Raw genomic sequence first — 18179 nt, forward strand, 5'->3', positions numbered from 1 at the left:
TTAAATTAAACTCAAACAAACTATGAGTTCTTCTAAAATTGAAAGAAAGTGTATTCTTCATCCGAAAAGTGGTGAGGGTAATCTTCGGGAAAAGCTTAGCAAGTAAATCCACAACAACTATACCAGTGCGAAAAACATGCACAAGTAATATAAAATGTAAAAACATACAGTAATATGTATATATAGATCCAAAAAAAAAAAAAACAAAACAAAATGATCATAACCATATTTTCTTATCACCACTACCGTAATGAAAAGTATATATGACAATAATCAACAAAAGATATATCGAAAGAACGTAAAATAACAAACACATCACTCCCTAATGGACTAGTGTGAGCTAGTTACCATACACTGGTCAAGACCCTCATGATAGCGGCGTATGAACTCCAGCTATGATCAACTACAACACCACTGTCCCCTCTCAACATCGAGAAACTAATGAAGAAACTAGTGACCAAACTTGTCCCAGCACTCTTGGAGAGTTTTTGATCATCTCCCTCTTTCTAGTAGTCCATATAGCTCTAATAAGGGTAAGTCCGTAGCTCAAAAACCCGGCAACTTATCCTTACCCTGATACTTCAACCCATGTCGGTAAGGTAACATAAAAGAACATCCATGCTTATACATAAAGCTATACAACAAGTCCAGAACTTAAGGTTTCCAACTCCCTATATTCCAAACACTAAAACGTTTAATCAAGAGTTGTAAAAGAAAAAAAAAAACTTAAAAATAAATCGAGTTTCATCAACATATCAAGGGATAGAATGCAATACATAAATCGAGAAGATTTGGCAAAATCTTCGCACAAAGTTGTCATCAAGCATCTTCAATTCCAACAGAATATAAATCAATAAATCAAATAAAAAAATCAGATTTAAATGCATCATCCAAAAATATCATGCATTAGGTTATAATCATGAAGAATCATTCATAGACTTTTATCATACTATCAAAAAATAGGCATTGGATTCATTAGTCTATAAACATGACATTATTAAAATTCTGCTAACACATGTGTGAATTAAATCATAAGGAAATCACCATTCCTTGCAAGCAATCATGTGTGAACAATTTAATTGAGTAAAAAGCATGAATGAAAGATGTTTTTGGCATGATAAATCTCAATCTAAAACTAAATTTCAGATTTAAAATAAGGTTTCAAAACAAATTTTATATGTAAGGAAAATATCAAGTATAATGGTTAAAGATCTACTCACCTTGTGTGAAGCAACTAGGGTTTCTATAAATGACCTCAAATCAATGCTTCAATGATGTTGATATATCTCTTTCTAATTCAGAATCAATTTAATGGAGTCCTATGATTAAGGTAATGATGAAATCAATATCAAAGTATTGTTTAAACTCGGATTTGAGAAACTCAGATTTTTGATAGAATGATCTACCTTCAATAAATCAGTGATATCTCTTTGCTCCAATCTCCGTTTGGGCTGATTCAACTTGGGTTACGAAGATAAGAGATGAGGCTACGTTTTATTGTGAAATAAGATTTTTCAAATTCGACAAAAAAAAAGATCAAAATTGGACGTCAAGTTGTTGATTCTACACAGTCCGAATCTCCTTCTTCTTCTTCTCTCTTCTTCTTCTTCTCTTCCTCTCTATAGTCCACAAATTTTCCTCTCTCCCTCTCTCTCTCTCTCAAATTTATGATAAAAGGAATAAGAATTGGGATTTAGTTATGAGCATTTAATCCTAACAAGAAAGAAGGTGGAAAAAATCCAATTTTGTCTCTAACTACATCTATTTACTTGCCCTCCAATGAAAATATTTTAAAAAGAATCTTGACTTAAGATTTTTAAATTAAAATTTTAGATTAGGTAATTTAATTTTAGCTAAAATTTCTTTTTTGTTGGGATTTTATTTTATGAAAACTTTTTTTTTCCAAGTTTGAGTTTTCAACCAATTGGAGATTCACCTCACCTTTCTTTATCGATCCATAATACTTCCCTAGCTAAAATCTAAGACCTCCCAAGTTAGAATCATGGAAACCCATTCTAAGCCCTATAAAATTATAAAAAATAAAATATTAATTGCTCCTCTACAGAATAGAACCTTAGACCTCTAACAAATTGAATTAAATGTCTAAGCACTAGGCTAGGTTACTAACTATGAATTATTTTCCAAATCAAATTATATTTGTTATAAATAAAACCCTAATTCTACACTAAGGCAAGGAATAAACTCAAAATGAGAGTGTTACACTAGGGCACACTACTTACCATACATACATGTGTGCACCTCCAGCTAGTCCAAGTTCCTACACTTCAGTTTGCCCTAATCCTGCATTAGGAAAAAATACCAAATTACCCCTAGTCCAAAATCAGGGTATTATAAAAAAGATTTGTAAAGGTACAATTTTCCCACCTATTGTATTGAAAGGAAAATACTAGTGGAATTCTCTTAATTTTTTAGTAAAGCGGATATAGACTTTTGTAGTCAAACCACTATAAATCTTGTATCTCAATTATTTATGTGATTTTTGTGACTTTTTTCTCATTAAATTTTTGCATCATATAAGAAATTCACCTACTTGAGTAATTAATTGAAAAGGACACACAATCCACTAGTAATAACCTATTTATCATTCACAAAAAAAAAACCTATTCACTCCCTCTAAGTTATTTCATAATTGGTATCAAAGAGGGAGCTCAAATTTGAGACCATTTGTATCTCATTCTACGAGTTTAAAATCCATGGCATCATCATCTTCATCAAACCATCTAGAAGGACATGATGTCTCTAGGCCACCATTGTTCATTGAAGAAAACTTTATATAAAATTCGACCTTCAAATTTCAACAAAAGACACTTCCAACAGTTTTGAGCCAAGTCAATCTAGTTCTCTCGAGTTCTGCAACACACTATCCCTTATCCTTAGCTCCTTGATCTGAAATGAATCATTCAACATTTGTGAGCTTAAAAGGTCAGCAAGCAGAACTTACATAGTCATATTACATCACAAACATTTATCATATTTAAGGAGAAAACATTTAAAATATACTTCCATATATATATATATATATATATGTTCTTGACTGAGAACAATTCATAATATCGTTTTTATCAATATCTTAAGTAAAATCTTAAGCTTCATTTGATTTGGGGAGAGTATGAGCACATACTCTCCACATATGGTGGCAAGTTGACACGTGTCCATGTGGTAACCGATAACCTTCTCGAAAAATTATCTCCTCTAGTTCCTTGCCCAGCCCAGTTCCCTGGTACCTCTAATAAGGGGGTTGACCCCACCTGCGTAGAATGTTTGGGCAAGGGTAGGGAGGTCATTGTGCCCCCTTATTAGAGGCACTGGTGAACTGGGTCGGGTAGGGAACTGGAGGGGATAAAGATCCCAACCTTCTCCTCCCTCCCAGATCTTTATCCCCTCTAGTTCCTTGTTCAACCTAGTTCCCCAGTGCTTTAAATAGGGGCGCAATGAGCACCCTACCCCTTCCCGGGTGGGATTCTCCCCCCTTATTAGAGGCATCGGGGAACTGGATGGACAGAGAACTAAAAGAGATAATTTTCCCTCCCACTTGCCTTCTGTTAATTTTTAAAATGTTATAAAGTAGTGGGACCCACATATTTATCTTCCCCATCCAACTGCATTTACCATTTTCATCAATGATCTCCATGGTTCTCCTCTCTCCTTGCTGATGAAACTGGAAAAATCAATGTTGGGCTTGAGGACTTGCGACATGCACTTGTGGATGGATGAAGCCATTTTCCTTGGATTTCAAAATATCTAGGTCTACAAAAAGTAGGGCTTTTGTTCTATCTTTTATTGGTGATATGATTCTCTCCTCTATGTACAACTCATTCTTCTAATTCTGGCAACTACTATCACATGTGATATGGATTTTGTCTCAGAATGGACGTCTGATCGTCAATCTTTGTCAATATGTGAATCCAATATTCTGTGAATTCTTTATTTATTTGTTTCCCTATATATTCCAATCTCTTGTAAATTATATATATATTCTTTTATTGAGGAATCAGAATCTAAGGGAATAATATCACATTAACATGGTATCAGAGCCTCTGCCGTTCCCATTCTCCTTAAAAAATGTCGGGCGAGTTAACTATTAAAGATTTAGGTCCTCTACATTTTTTCTTGGGGATTGAGGCTAAACCATATGCTCGTGGATTTCTTTTATCTTAGTCCCGTTATATTTCAGATCTCCTACGACGTACCGGTATGGTTGATTGTAAACTGATAAAAATGCCTATGTCTACAATCAAGGACTCGGACTCAGGGGTGCTCTACATGATAACCCGACGGAGTATCGTTCTATTGTTGGGGCGCTACAATATGTCACCCTCACTCGTCTGGATGTGGCATATGCAGTAAACCGTGCTTTCCAATACATGCATGCACCCACCAAAAATCATTGGTAGCTTGTGAAAAGAATTTTGCGCTATCTTAAAAGCACTGACACCCATGGTCTTCTACTAGAGCGGTCACCTTTTCGTTGTTTACAAGCCTTCTTCGATGCGGATTGGGCTGGGAATGGCAGTGATCGCAAATCCACAGGTGGTTTTGCAATTTTTCTTTGGCCAAACTTGGTCACCTGGACATCGCGGAAACAACACATAGTTGCCCACTCTTCTACAGAGGTTGAATACAAGGCCTTGGCTGATGCATCCGCCAAACTAATTTGGCTAGAGTCTCTATTTTTGGAACTGCATTTTCCTCTTCATGGTCCTCTTGTATTATGGTGCGACAATATTGGTGCAACTTATCTCTCTACCAACCCAATGTTTCATGCACGCACCAAACACGTAGAGGTCGATCTTCATTTTGTCCGTGATCGTGTGGCCCAGAAGCAACTCCAAGTTCAGTTTATCTCAACCCATGATCAGTTGGCCGAGTCATTTACCAAATCCTTTGCTACTACTCGTTTTGAATACCTGCGAGACAAGCTGAAGATTCGGTTGACCGATTCTTCACCTTGAGGTGGTGTATTGACGATATGATTCTCTCCTTCGATTCGTGTACAACTCAAACTCAATCTTCTAATTCAGGCAACTGGTATCACATGCGATATGGATTTTGTCTCCGAGTGGAAGTTTCATAGTCAACCTCTGTCAATATGTAAATCCAATATTCTGTATATTCTTTATTTATTTGTTTCCCTGTATATTCCAATCTCTTGTAAATAGCATATATATTCCTCTATTGAGGAATCACAACCTAAGGGAATAATATCACATGAACATCTTTTAACTAATTTTTATAATCAATAATCAAGTAACATTTTAGACCTCTGCAATCTTTTATTTTTCTTGCACACGTTTACTGAAGTTAACAAAAATCTTACAAATTTAGTCCAAACAAGTAGTGTCAATGCGAATGGAATGAGCTCAATTTTACACTTGATCTTAAGAAAAAGGCCAAGAAAGATTTTGATGCTTTGTCCCCCTTTCACACTTCTCCTTGGAGCATTGTCTCTATGACTCACAAATTCAAATTGATGACCAAAATTGTTCCCAAACAGAAGTATTGTAACATTCCTCTGGATACTTTTGCTTCCCATGCCCACTGAGTTAAATTACAGAGCATAAAAACCATATTCATGGATACTGGGATCGGAGATGGGAATGATCACCATTGGCAATATGTTGGATCTCAAGCTGAAGATCCTCATGGGTGATGACTGGTATCCTCTTGTTGAAGCAGAGATAGTGAGCAAGCGAGAGAGGAAGGGAGAAAGAAGCATAGAGGAGAAAAGAAAATGGGACTTTTTGATTTGGATTAGGTTGGAAATAAATTATTCTTAAATAAAAGGGTTGGTTGGGGAGGGATTCATCACATCCGGGGAACTAAGAAGTGGTGGGAAGGGATTATCTCAAGAATCCAACCAAATGCGAAGTACCTTGACATGATACTTACAAGTGATTGTTGTTTGGAGAGAGGAGATCCATGGACGATACCTTTGTGGTCGACAGTCGGAGGTGTGGAAGAAAAAGCAAGTGGGTCTAACTATTTCCTTTTATAATATTTAAAATTTTTTAATAAAAGCTAAGTAGGGGGTCAAGGTTGTTGCCTTGTGGTTAACCTTTTGGGGTTGGTGTGTGGTTTGTGTGATTACACTTTCATTAAAAAAAGGTTATTTGCCTGGTGGATGATCTGAACACATGTCAACTTATCTCCATATGTGGAGCTGATCCAGACTCCAATCGTTATTTTATAGGGGGATCAAATTAATCAACATGGAGCACTGTTCAAGTAAGCATGCATTGGGGCACTGGTCAAATAATGACAACAAAAATAGAGGCTTAACAAAAAAAAGGACAAAGAAAAGAGGAAGGATGATCAATAGTTCAATACATGTATGGATGCGTCACATAGAATAATAAAGTGGCATGAAGCACGATGCATTTTTGTATGAAGAAAGAAGTACTTGAATGGTGCATGCTTCTTCATGCCACCAAATGAAATCTCCTGAAATGTAAGATAAAGAAGTGTTGTACGAACCATAATTTTCCTTGGGTGCTAGTTTCTATATATATATAAAATTTATAAATCCAAAAATAGATAGTCCAAGACAGAACATAACAAAAGTCCTTCACTTATCAAAGATGATGAAATTATTCTTTGCAGCCATTTGTTTTACTCAACTGATTAGTTTCAGTAGTTGCCTCTTGCATCGCAGCCAGTTTCCTCTAACGTTTCTTTTTGGAACTGCAACGTCTGCTTATTAGGTAATTAAGAAAACACTCCAACCAACCACATGGTTTAAAAATTATCATCTCTCTCTCTTTGTTTTATTTTATTTTCTTTTTTAGTTTTGCAAGGGTTTTTGAGATTTCCCATAGTTTGTTTCTTTCTTTTATGTTTTTTAGGGACTTCTCTTGAATCAATTCATATCTTCTTTGGTTGATCCACGTAGTTTGTTTTCCTTTGTCATTCAATGAAAATAAGGCTATCAAGACGTCCTTGTAATGAGAACATTGAACCCTGGGGAAGCTCAGTTGGTAAGGATCAATACCTCATAATTAAGGGTTCACAAGTTCTTACAAAAATGTGCTTTTGTTGGGTGGCAGTCAAGTTTACTTTCACATTAGTTGTTCAAGTTATTTCTTACATAGAAAATCTTGTTGTAACTAAGGTTGGTTACAACAAGATTGTAACCTTACATTTTGGCCTCGTCTTATTCCTAAAAGTTATTTTAATTAAGGGTTGATGTTCTTTGTGCCGCAGCGTAGCCTATGCCCAAACACATGGGTCTGCCATTCAGGGGGTAGGGTAGTCATTTTGCCCACCCCCATGTGTCTAGCTGCAGCCTGCACCCCCGGCACAGAGACCATTTGGCCTTTAATCAAAGGTAAAAAAAAAAACAAAAAGTTTTCAAAATAAGTTGAAAATGATTTATCATTATGTCATTTTCAAAAGTTGTCATTATTCATATGAAATGACGAGATTAATCTACATTAAACAACTTATGGGAATAAAACAAAGGGCAAAAAAGTAAGGTTACAACTTCTTAGTTCAACTACATGGTGACAACAAGATGCACCCCCTTCTTAACCTTTATATTCCCACTCTCAAAACCATAGTCCCACAATATGATAAGCAGTATTTGTTTGGGTACCAATGCTGCAAATGATACATTTACATGAAAAGGATTTGGGGTATGATTTACTTGATACACTAATAATATTGAACTTCTTATCATATGTTGGGTGGATCCATGTTATAAAAGAACCACAACAATTTCATGGGTCAATTTTCATAAAAAAAGAGCATATTTTAATGGTTAAAAATGCACCGAGAGTTGAAAAATTGTAAAAATTCTAGTAATATCCATTATTATAGATTAAAGAATGAAGAAAGTTTTCCTGCACCATAGATACATCTAGGTCATAAAGTTTTTGCCCCTATAATATAGAGTCAATAATACTCTTTATTGCTTTATTAGAGATTACTTATATATATATATATATATTGCTTTTGTATAACTTGCAACAACGTGGTGAACTTTATGTAGTTCCTAACCTTAATGCATGTTAATAACTCTTTATTAATGCTGTACAAGGAGATTACATGGGTAGAAAGAATAATTGAAGCTAACTTGACACTGTATTACCATGGGATTAGTAACAATACAAATTAATGCCACATATAGGAAAGACTTCCCATAAAACACACGTCACCCACGTGGAAGTAATAGATAGGCAAGGTCTAGATTCATCGCATATCCAGCTTTAGAGTCAAATGCAACCATATACCTCCATATATTGAGAATTTTTCTCAATTTTTCATCCTTCTATTTATTTTTAAATATTTTTTAACAGTTTTTATTTTCTATGTGGCATACAGGTTGAACTGAATTGAAGAAGGATCGATTCAATTTTGATTTTTAAATAAGGAATTTGTTTCTCGATTTCAGTTCGGTTTTCATTTCAAGGTTAAAACTGCTTGATTAGAATTGAACCAAATTTACTCTAAATTGTATTACTAGTTTAGAGTAAAGGTTTGTGGGCTATCACAAAAATACTCCGAAAGCCCCTGATTTCCAAAGAAAGCTCTATGTGGAACAATCTTATTTACAGCTTGTTCAGATATGGTAAATGGAAGAACCATTCAGATTTTCTAAGATTAAAGCATAAAACATCATTAAATCACAAGCAAATTGGGACATTTGTTTAATATTCATCCTTATGAATCCAAGTGATTAAATATACATTGTTAACTTTGAACTATAATTTTTGTGATTCTTCCCGAAATAAGATACTTGAACTTTTTATTTTTCCTATGGATTGTGTACTGTATTCAAAGTCAACTTGTATTAGTAGTTGGAGGCTCAATTCTATATTATTTATTGGTGAAATGTCTAAGTTATAGGACATAAACCGAATAAGGAATAAAAAATGAAATTAAAAGAAAAACCCAAATCAAATCAAGTCGGTTCGGTTTTGGTTTTAAAAATGTGTTCTTATTCTCGATTGGTTCAATTTTGATTTCTAAATATCTATATCTTGAACCAAGCCGAAATAGAACTGAATAACCAAAATCAAACCGACTATCATATTTGGTGGTCTGCCCATATTCAATAGAGGGTTTCATGAATGGACACAAGAACTTTTACAAACTTTTATTTAATGTCCTCTCAATTTGTTGTTGCACATTAAATATCATGGATATATGTTGTCTAAACTATATAAAATAAACTTTTGGTAGGGAACGAGAACGCCACCTGGTCGCACAGAGCACATCGCCCCTACACCCAGACGTAGGGGCACGCAAAATGATCACCGCACCCTTGGTCATTTCCATTTTTCCAAGAGGGTTGCAACGATCATTACACATGCCCTTGTGTTTGGTTGCAGGGGCAGCGTGCACTGGTTGACCAGTTGGTGTTCTTTCCCCCATTTTGGTGTTATCAAGCTACTATATCTCTTGCACATCTTCCAGAAGCTCTCACAATTTTCATAAGCGTCTTGGTTTATTCTTTAATGCATACATTTTCAGGTTAAAGGTGCCTACTTAGAAGGTAACAAAAGTCTCAACAATTGGGATGTATTTACCCATTTGTCAGGTAACTTTTCACTTTTGACCTTATTTTTTTGAGATGCAGTCTACAATCCATTACTTTTGAAGTTCCTTTTTGAAATTACTAAAATCCACTACTACTTTGGAATCATTTCATGAGGTGGGAACAAATAAATTAAATTTAGGGCATTACACTTTGCATTAACGATAATATTCCTAAATGTAAAGATTAGAGAATGTATAAAGTTTAGCTCTACTTGTAGAATATTGTGGGGCCCTAATTAACATTTGTCTGGTATCAACATCTTTTTTTGATGAAATGATAATTTATAAAAGAAAAGAGAGACAAAATTCAAAAAATCAAAGACTAGCAAGGGGGAAAGACCTCAACAAAAGAAAATAGAACAATTAACAAAATTGATACAACAAAATCCAGCGGACCAAAACAACCAAACAAATGGGGGAACAATAAAACAAGTGGGAGGATGGGGGGGGGAGGGGAGAAACAAAGAAAATTGAGGATACATCAAAACTAGGGGGAGAAACAAGAGGAAGATTCCAAGCCAAGGAAAGATGTCTATTTCTAGTAATATCTGGGAAGATAGCACATCTATGAATAATTTTATTTCTTATCTTAAAAGTAATGGAGTCTCAGATTTGTTCAATAGAACACGAGAAAAAAGCCCTTTTATTTTGTTCCCACCAGATATGATAATTCAATGCACTAAAAAATAGCTTACCAAGAGTGTCACAGGCGGTTTTACCATTGAAAGATTACAAAATTCACCTTTATTCTTTGTTTTAGAAGAAATGACAACTCTAAAAACAAACCAACATTTTCTAAGAATGCTATCCCAAATCGACTTGGAGACGAAATAGGAAAAAGATAGACGGTCTATATTCTCAAGGAAATTCCAACAAAGACAACAATTTAAAATAGATAAATTCTAAAATAAATGAATTTTAATTGGATTCATAACTCTTCTTTTTCCTGATAGGTGCTCATGATGGAGAGTTGAATTTCTGGCCTCTTAATTGAGGTGTTGGTCATTGCCAACTTAGCTACACACCCTTAGGATAAAACAACAATTTCCATAATCCCTCTTAACAATGGCTTTGAAACCTGAATTTATTAATTCGTGACCTTAGATAATTAGTAGCAAGAGAAGATAATAGAGATGACAGTGATGATCACTTATTGATTTAATAATTACTCCAGTGTCTAAAATAATTTTCTTTGGATCATCTTATAGGAGGTATCAAGGATGGAAGCAATGCAGATGTTTCTACTGATCACTACCACCGTTACATGATACGTGTTTACATACCTTTCACTTCTTATTAAATTCTTCACAATAACAAAGTTTTTTTGGGAAACTAGTATTGCTCTTTTGAAGCAAATATGTTTTTGGGAAAACCTTGTCACCAAAGTTGATTACAATAACCTTACTTTATTACCCTTTTATTATAACACTTCTTTTTTCCATAAGGTTAAATCATTTCATTTCATATGGACAGTTATACATAAGTCACTTTCATATCAATAATCACGATCGAGTACAATGTAGCACAAATCTGACCCCGAAAGAAAATCTTGACTCATCCAACCTAGCTACCTAGAATAAAAGTTTTGGACAAAAGGATACCAATTTGAGAGACCATAGTTTTGGACCTATTTAAGGACTAAAGGCTGGCCCACACTCAGCTAGTTCCTAAAATTATTATGAGGGCGTTATATGGAAGGGTCAACTCTCCACTTTAGCCAGATTTTGATCTTTTAAAGCTTATTATTCCTTTTTAAGTTCTTTTGTTGTATCAAGACCAAGTTTATTGCATCTTATTACTTGGGTAAAGATCTTGAACTTGGGTCTATAATCTCAAAGTTTATCGTCACACAGGAAGATGTGGAGTTAATGCATTCCCTTGGAATGAATTCTTATAGATTTTTCATTTCATGGTCCAGAATCCTACCAAGTAAGTTTTACTATGATCAATCCTATTAACATTAATTGAAACTGATCAATTAATTACTTGATATATTTATGCTTAAACTCTGTCCTAAATGCAGAAGGTAGATTTGGAAAAATTAACCCTGTAGGAATTGAATTCTACAACAAGCTAATTAATGCTCTCTTAGAAAAAGGTAAAATTTCCTTATTAACTTAATTTTAATTTATTTTTTTAGGCTATCTTTGTTTGTAAGTGAATTGAAGAGACTAAAATTGAATTAAGAACAAAATGAAAACCTTTTTAATCATTACCACTAATGAAAAACAATATTAATCTCAAATTTTAAAAAATGCATAATTGTATTCTAGTTGATTCTCAACCAGATTTCTTAGATTTGAGTTAAGGGTGCAACTCAGATGGGCTGAGTCAAGAAATGAAAAAAAAAAAAAAAGAGAAAAGGGAATCCGAACACTTAAAATTTTTAAGTACCATGTTTAGTAATATTTTAAGTTTATTACATAATCACAAGTATAATGTTTTTTCTAATTAATTTCACTGCATTTCCCTTTAATTACTTGCAACTAGAGAGAAAAGAAAATTTCTTATCTTAATTGATACGGATTCGAACAGGGATACAACCATTTGTTACATTGCACCATGTTGATCTTCCTCAAGAACTTGAAGATCGATATGACTCATGGTTGAGCCCAGAAATACAGTAAGTCTCTTTTATTTTCACTATGTTGTTTATCAATGTTTTAATTGTATTCTTATCATTTTATTAATTTATGTTATATTTTCTTCAAAATTCCACTACTTACAGATGCAGGAAAGATTTTGGATATTTTGCGGATGTATGTTTTAAAGCTTTTGGGGGATAGAGTGAAATATTGGTCAACAATGAATGAGCCAAACCTTGTCGCAAAACTTGGCTATATCATAGGGGATATCCCACCCAACCATTGCACCAAACCCTCAAATGGTTGTCGCTATGGGAACCCAGCAAACGAACCATATGTCGCTGCACACAACATGATATTATCACATGCCATTGCTGTAGACATTTATTGGAGAAAATATCAGGTAATATATATACTCTTCTTCTCCTACTTGTTCTCTGCATGTATATGGTTTATAATTGGAACCTCGTGCAAGCATTTTTGTTTTTTGTGTTTTTTTTTTTTTTTTTTTTTTTTTTTTTGCCTTAAAACAAAGGTTAAGCAAGGAGGTATGATTGGGATCATTCTACATGCAATGTGGTATGAACCACTTAGAGATACCCTAGCAGATCACCTAGCAGCTGGATGGGCTGTTGATTTCTTCCATGCATGGTAATCAAAATCAATTATTGTAATTTCCTCACCTATGTGTGGTTGTAATAAGATGGTAATTTTAAATAAGTTCTATTACTACTAATAATGTCTTGTTGTTATTGATCTCTCCAAAATCACTCGTCTTTTGTATCTTGTTAATTATAACACTTCTTCTTTGTTATAATAGCTTGTTTAGTGAGTTAGAATTTGTATTCTACTTTGTTGGATTTATATGCCCATCAAACCCAATTTAAAAAATTTAATAGTATATAAATTCTTCTTAATAAATTTGGCCGTTTGATTGTCCCATGCTTATGCCATAAATTGTTCCCAATTAGGGACAGAACTCGGAATTTTTTTCATGTGGTTGTCGCATTGATGGGAATTGTAATTCTAAACACAAATGTGAGTGTTCATAATTGTGTATATTGAACTAGAACACTTATGAGTAAATATTATTATTTATTAATTATTATATCTTGAAGATTTTTCAAAATTATTTTGTGTTTAATCTATAATCGAGATTCTCTATATAAGATATTTTGATGGACTAGAATGGTGGTAGTAATTATTTTCTTACTCGTAGGTCTGCTATTATGCGATATTCTTAAATGGAGGGACTAAACCATAATGAAAAGATTTCTTTGGGAACTTCATTACTATTTCTACTTAATACCATCCTAATGCATAATTATCTTTATTTAAGAAATAAAGATAGGGATAGATGAGTAGTATCATTAAATAAGATCTCACCACTTGGCAAGTTGTGTGGTATAAGATTTTAGCATCTCAAAATCTCTAATTAAAGTAGTAGGGAGGGGAGAGAGACCCCTCTGATGCCCAAGAAATAAACTTTCTCTCCCTCTCCTTCTATTTGTGAGTTAAGATTTTGATCCCTTGTGAGTGTAAAGTGTTTTTTGTTCTGTATCTCGTGCAATTGTTGTTCGAGGGATTGCGGATCAGTTCGTGCTCACTAGTAATATATTTCTTCGAAGAGTTTACGATTGTGGACTGTTAGGTGACGTAAGTTCCTCTTGTTCTAGTTAGAATCCCCTAATGTTGCATAAGGTATGACTCATATGGATTAAAATTTTTAATTTAACACCTTAATAACCAACATAATCATCATGCTTTAGATGTGATTACATTAAGAATATATAGCTAACTCTTAGCCCAAGTTTTTTTTGTTGTTGAATAAGTCTTTCAACAAGGGAAAAATAATTAAACTAAGAATATGATTCCACTAGGCAGAAACCCAAGTTAGCCAAACAATGGAGAATCAAAACACAACTATGACCACACCAAAATAAAGAAAGAAATAAAAAATAAAAAATAGTAGACATCTTCTTAAAGTTATTTATGTTTTCTTCAATTATTTTCTTTTAAAATATTTATATATTTTATGTTTGTAGGATATTGGACCCCATAATGTATGGTGATTTATCCTTCTGAAATGCGTGAAATATTAGGTCCACTACTACCAATATTTTCACTAGAAGAAAAAGAAAAGTTGAAAAATAAATTAGACTTCATTGGCTTGAATCATTATACAACCTTCTATGCACAAGATTGCCTGTTCTCTCGATGCAACTCTATGGCTTCACAAATTGATGCGTTTGTGAACCCCACAGCAGAAAGAAATGGTCATCCTATTAGAGAGCAAGTAAGTGAAAAACAAGTTAATTTGTGAATATTTTTACTTCAAACAAATTAAGTTGTAAAATGGGTGAACTTTTTTTGAAAAAAGAAGAAGAAAATTCAATAGTTAACCTACTAGACTCAACCACTTAGACTTTTTATATAAAAAAATTATTTAACATAGTCCAAAAACTAGAACACCCAAGAGGAAGAGAATGAAGGAGAAAAAGAGGGAGAGGGCGAGGGGGAGTCCAGCCTGGCCCCAAAGAAGAGATGCTACCACAACAAAGATGTTACATGGGAATTACAAGAAGGAAACCGGGATTCCCTAACATGTAGCTAAATGCAATTTCCTGGTAGAATCTGGGACACAAGGGATTTTAGGATCAAGGATACTTTTGATTTCAAAACCTATTGTGTCCCAAATGAGCTGGTTCATTCTTGACTTGATCGACCGCTACTTCAATTGAACGGACATAACTTACCGCTTTTTTTTGGGGAGGGGGTGGGTTCAAACATTCTAGGTTTTGGAGATGAATCTTTTCAATATTAGGTTCATTATTTGACTAATCATAGTGGTCCATGGTATCCCCTGAAGAAAAAGAAAAAGCAAAAGCAATAAAGAAGCACCTTTTCTACCATTGTCAATGCCATAAAAAATTGATTATAATTCTTTATTTATCATTTTGATAAATTTATTATGTATCTTTAATAATGTGTTTTCCCCTTTGCAGACCGGGATGCCAGGCTTTTATATGGTTCCTTCTAGCATGGAGAAGGTGGTCATGTACTTCAAAGAAAGATATAACAACACTCCAATGATGATTACTGAAAATGGTATGATATGCTAAAATAGTTGGCCTATGTTTATCTTTTTCATATAGATCATCTTTATAAATGATTTGTTTAATTGGACCCTTGCATTAGCATTCCACCTCTATAACCAAATTAAAGGAGCTATGAAATAAGCATCTTAGAACCTTGGCTCTTCATCAAACTGCAACTGTAAGACCTAATCATCACAATTCGATAAAACTTATGCTTTACTTATATTGCTTTTTGTTTTTTTGCCCCTTTTCTTTCATGTTTCAGTTTCTAAAATTGTATTTCATCATTTATATATGCAAAAAACACTAGATATTGGGTGGGGGATTGCTACTAAGGGTGTCAATCCTACAGTTCGGTCCGATTTCCGTTGGGGTGAATCGCTTTTGGGTCTGTTACTAGGTCAACCTAAGATTAAACCATTAAATAAGTTTTGATTTTGATCAGTTTTAGTCCGGCTTCTTATTGATATTTTTTATTATCCATTTGTATTTGGGCTAGTATTGGGTTCAGTAAGACCTAATTTTGATTTTACAAGTATACATAAGGAAATCAATGGGGAAATTTTTTTTTTTGTGTTTTCGTTTTCTTATGGGAGTAATAACGATTTGGTTTCAATTTCTTATCAGGTTCAGTCCTCTTTTTTATTTCGGTTTCTATTGGTTTCATAAAATCAACTTGAAACCAAACTAATAAAGACTCGGTTGGTCCAGGCTGAATTGATCGATTTGGATAGGTCTGACTAGTTTAATTGAAATTTGACATCCTGAATTGACACCTTAATTTCTACTTTCCTCTAAACAGAGAAATATCAATACTCTAAAAATCCAAGACTACGTTGCACGTCAATATATAAACAACTAAAAAGTACAAGGGTTCATTGACATACATGGGTTGTTATATGATTGAATTTAAATTTAAAATTTGACATGTGATTTGCATATCCAATGCTCGATATATATTGCCTCATGACCCTTTCACATGTCACAAAGAGGTATTAGACCAAATAAGGGTTTCTAATCGATATAAATAGAGTAAAAACCCTTGGATATCTTTCATTTTTATGCACAAAGTCATAATTCAAATGGTATGCATTTGTGCACATATATACACTTGTAACTTAATAATAATAATACAATATCTTGGTTGTAGGGTACGCTGATGCAAGTTCTCCTGATTCTTCTGTCGAGGACTTTCTTAATGATACAAAGAGAGTAGACTTTTTAAGTAGCTATTTAACTTCGCTAACCAAGGCAATGAGGTACGTTATCAATATTAAATAAGAACATATCTTTTAATTCTTTAGGAGATGGCAATTATGTGTACAATCATTTAGGGATTAAGATTAATAAGCACCAATAGCAATGCCACCACCACGCCAAGAGCCGCTTCCCCATATTTATTGTTTATTGCATGAATGTTTTTCTCCTTATTAATCCTCGTCAACTCTTGCTGATCATATTTGCAGCAATGGAGCTAATGTGAAGGGGTACTTCATATGATCTCTACTCGACAATTTTGAATGGTCAAATGGATATTCTTAGCGATTTGGGATTCATTATGTGAACTACAATACATTGGAGAGAATACCAAAATTATCTGCAAAATGGTACAAGAAATTTCTAAATGGAGTGAAGATGGAGGGACCAATAGGCAGTGACATTAAAATTCAACGTGTTTTATTATAATCAAAAGTGACTTCTACAAAAATTGCTTGTAGTTAGATATGTACTTATATTGATGGAAGTGTGTTGGGGAATCCAGGTCATGCAAACATTGGAGGAGTTTTTAGAAATTCATCTGGCATGCATCTAAGGAGTTTCAACTTTTATGTGGGTGTTTCATCAAATTTTTTTGCTGAATTTTTGCATTCTTTGAAGGTCTGAGATTTACACAAAAACTTGTATTGTATTTTGGACTTCAGATATGTGGGGACCACCTGTACAGACCATGAACACCCCTTAGGGGTAGATGGGAATTTTAGAAACTATTACCCATCCCTAGAGCCATGTGGACCCCACCTGAGCAGCCAGAATGGCTCAGAATTTAGAGAAAAATGCATTTTGGAGTAAGATGTTGCATAGTCAAACAAGCCTTAGCCAAGGCTGGCCCATAAATAGGAGGACCCCAGCCCAAAATAAAACTCTTGGTACTGTTCAAACCGTGGAGAGAAAGGAGAGGAAAGAAAGAGAGAAAGAAAAGAGAGAAGAAGAAGAAGAGGAAAGGAAGGAGGAGAGCACTCAGCTGCATCCAGCCCTCTGTTCTTGCAGCATCTCCATCCCCTGGTAACCATTTTACCACCTTGTGCTACTGCCCTTTGCATTTCTCTGTTGATCCCTGCTCTGAGAAGGTGTTTCTGGCTAAGTTAAGCCCAGAGCACCTTGGAACTGCTTTGGGGCGCCTCAGATCTAACATGCAAAGCTATTGCATGTAAGATTTGAGCATTTTGAATATGATTTATCTATTGATGTACTGCTGAGACTGAAATCAGTCTTTGTGCCAGACTGTACTGCCTAGTTGCACCCAGAACAGACAGTCTGGGCATGGATCCTTGCATGCAAGTTGATCCTTGCTTAGATTCATGTAGTAACTGTTTCTTACCATGAATGTACATGTAAAACTACCCTTGCATGCAGCCTAAACCGTGGCTCTGAGCTGGAACACAGCCTGGGCTGTTGTTCTCTGAGCTGTTTGGACAGCTCCTGGTTCCCTAATGGATGGACCAAGCCAAGAGCTATTGGAACCATTGAATTTCACTCCAAATGAGGTCCATAACCATCCTACATGCATCCTAGATCGACCCCATGGCTGCCCATGCAGTAAAATCCAAGAAACCAAGCCTGATCTCGTCTCAAACAGGCTCTGGGCGATGCACTGGACGATTGGCCCAATCACCCAGTGAAACGCCCAGAGATTAATTTTGGGCTATATTGCTGCCTA

General features: G+C 34.6%; 1 pseudogene; it reads left to right on the forward strand.

The window, feature by feature from the left end:
* Window positions 1-6599: 6599 nt before the first annotated feature.
* LOC122655132 lies at window positions 6600-16927 on the forward strand (annotated as a pseudogene).
* The last annotated feature ends 1252 nt before the right edge of the window (window positions 16928-18179 follow it).

The sequence above is a fragment of the Telopea speciosissima genome, chromosome 3, assembly GCF_018873765.1.
Source record: "Telopea speciosissima isolate NSW1024214 ecotype Mountain lineage chromosome 3, Tspe_v1, whole genome shotgun sequence".
NCBI classification, from domain to species: domain Eukaryota; kingdom Viridiplantae; phylum Streptophyta; class Magnoliopsida; order Proteales; family Proteaceae; genus Telopea; species Telopea speciosissima.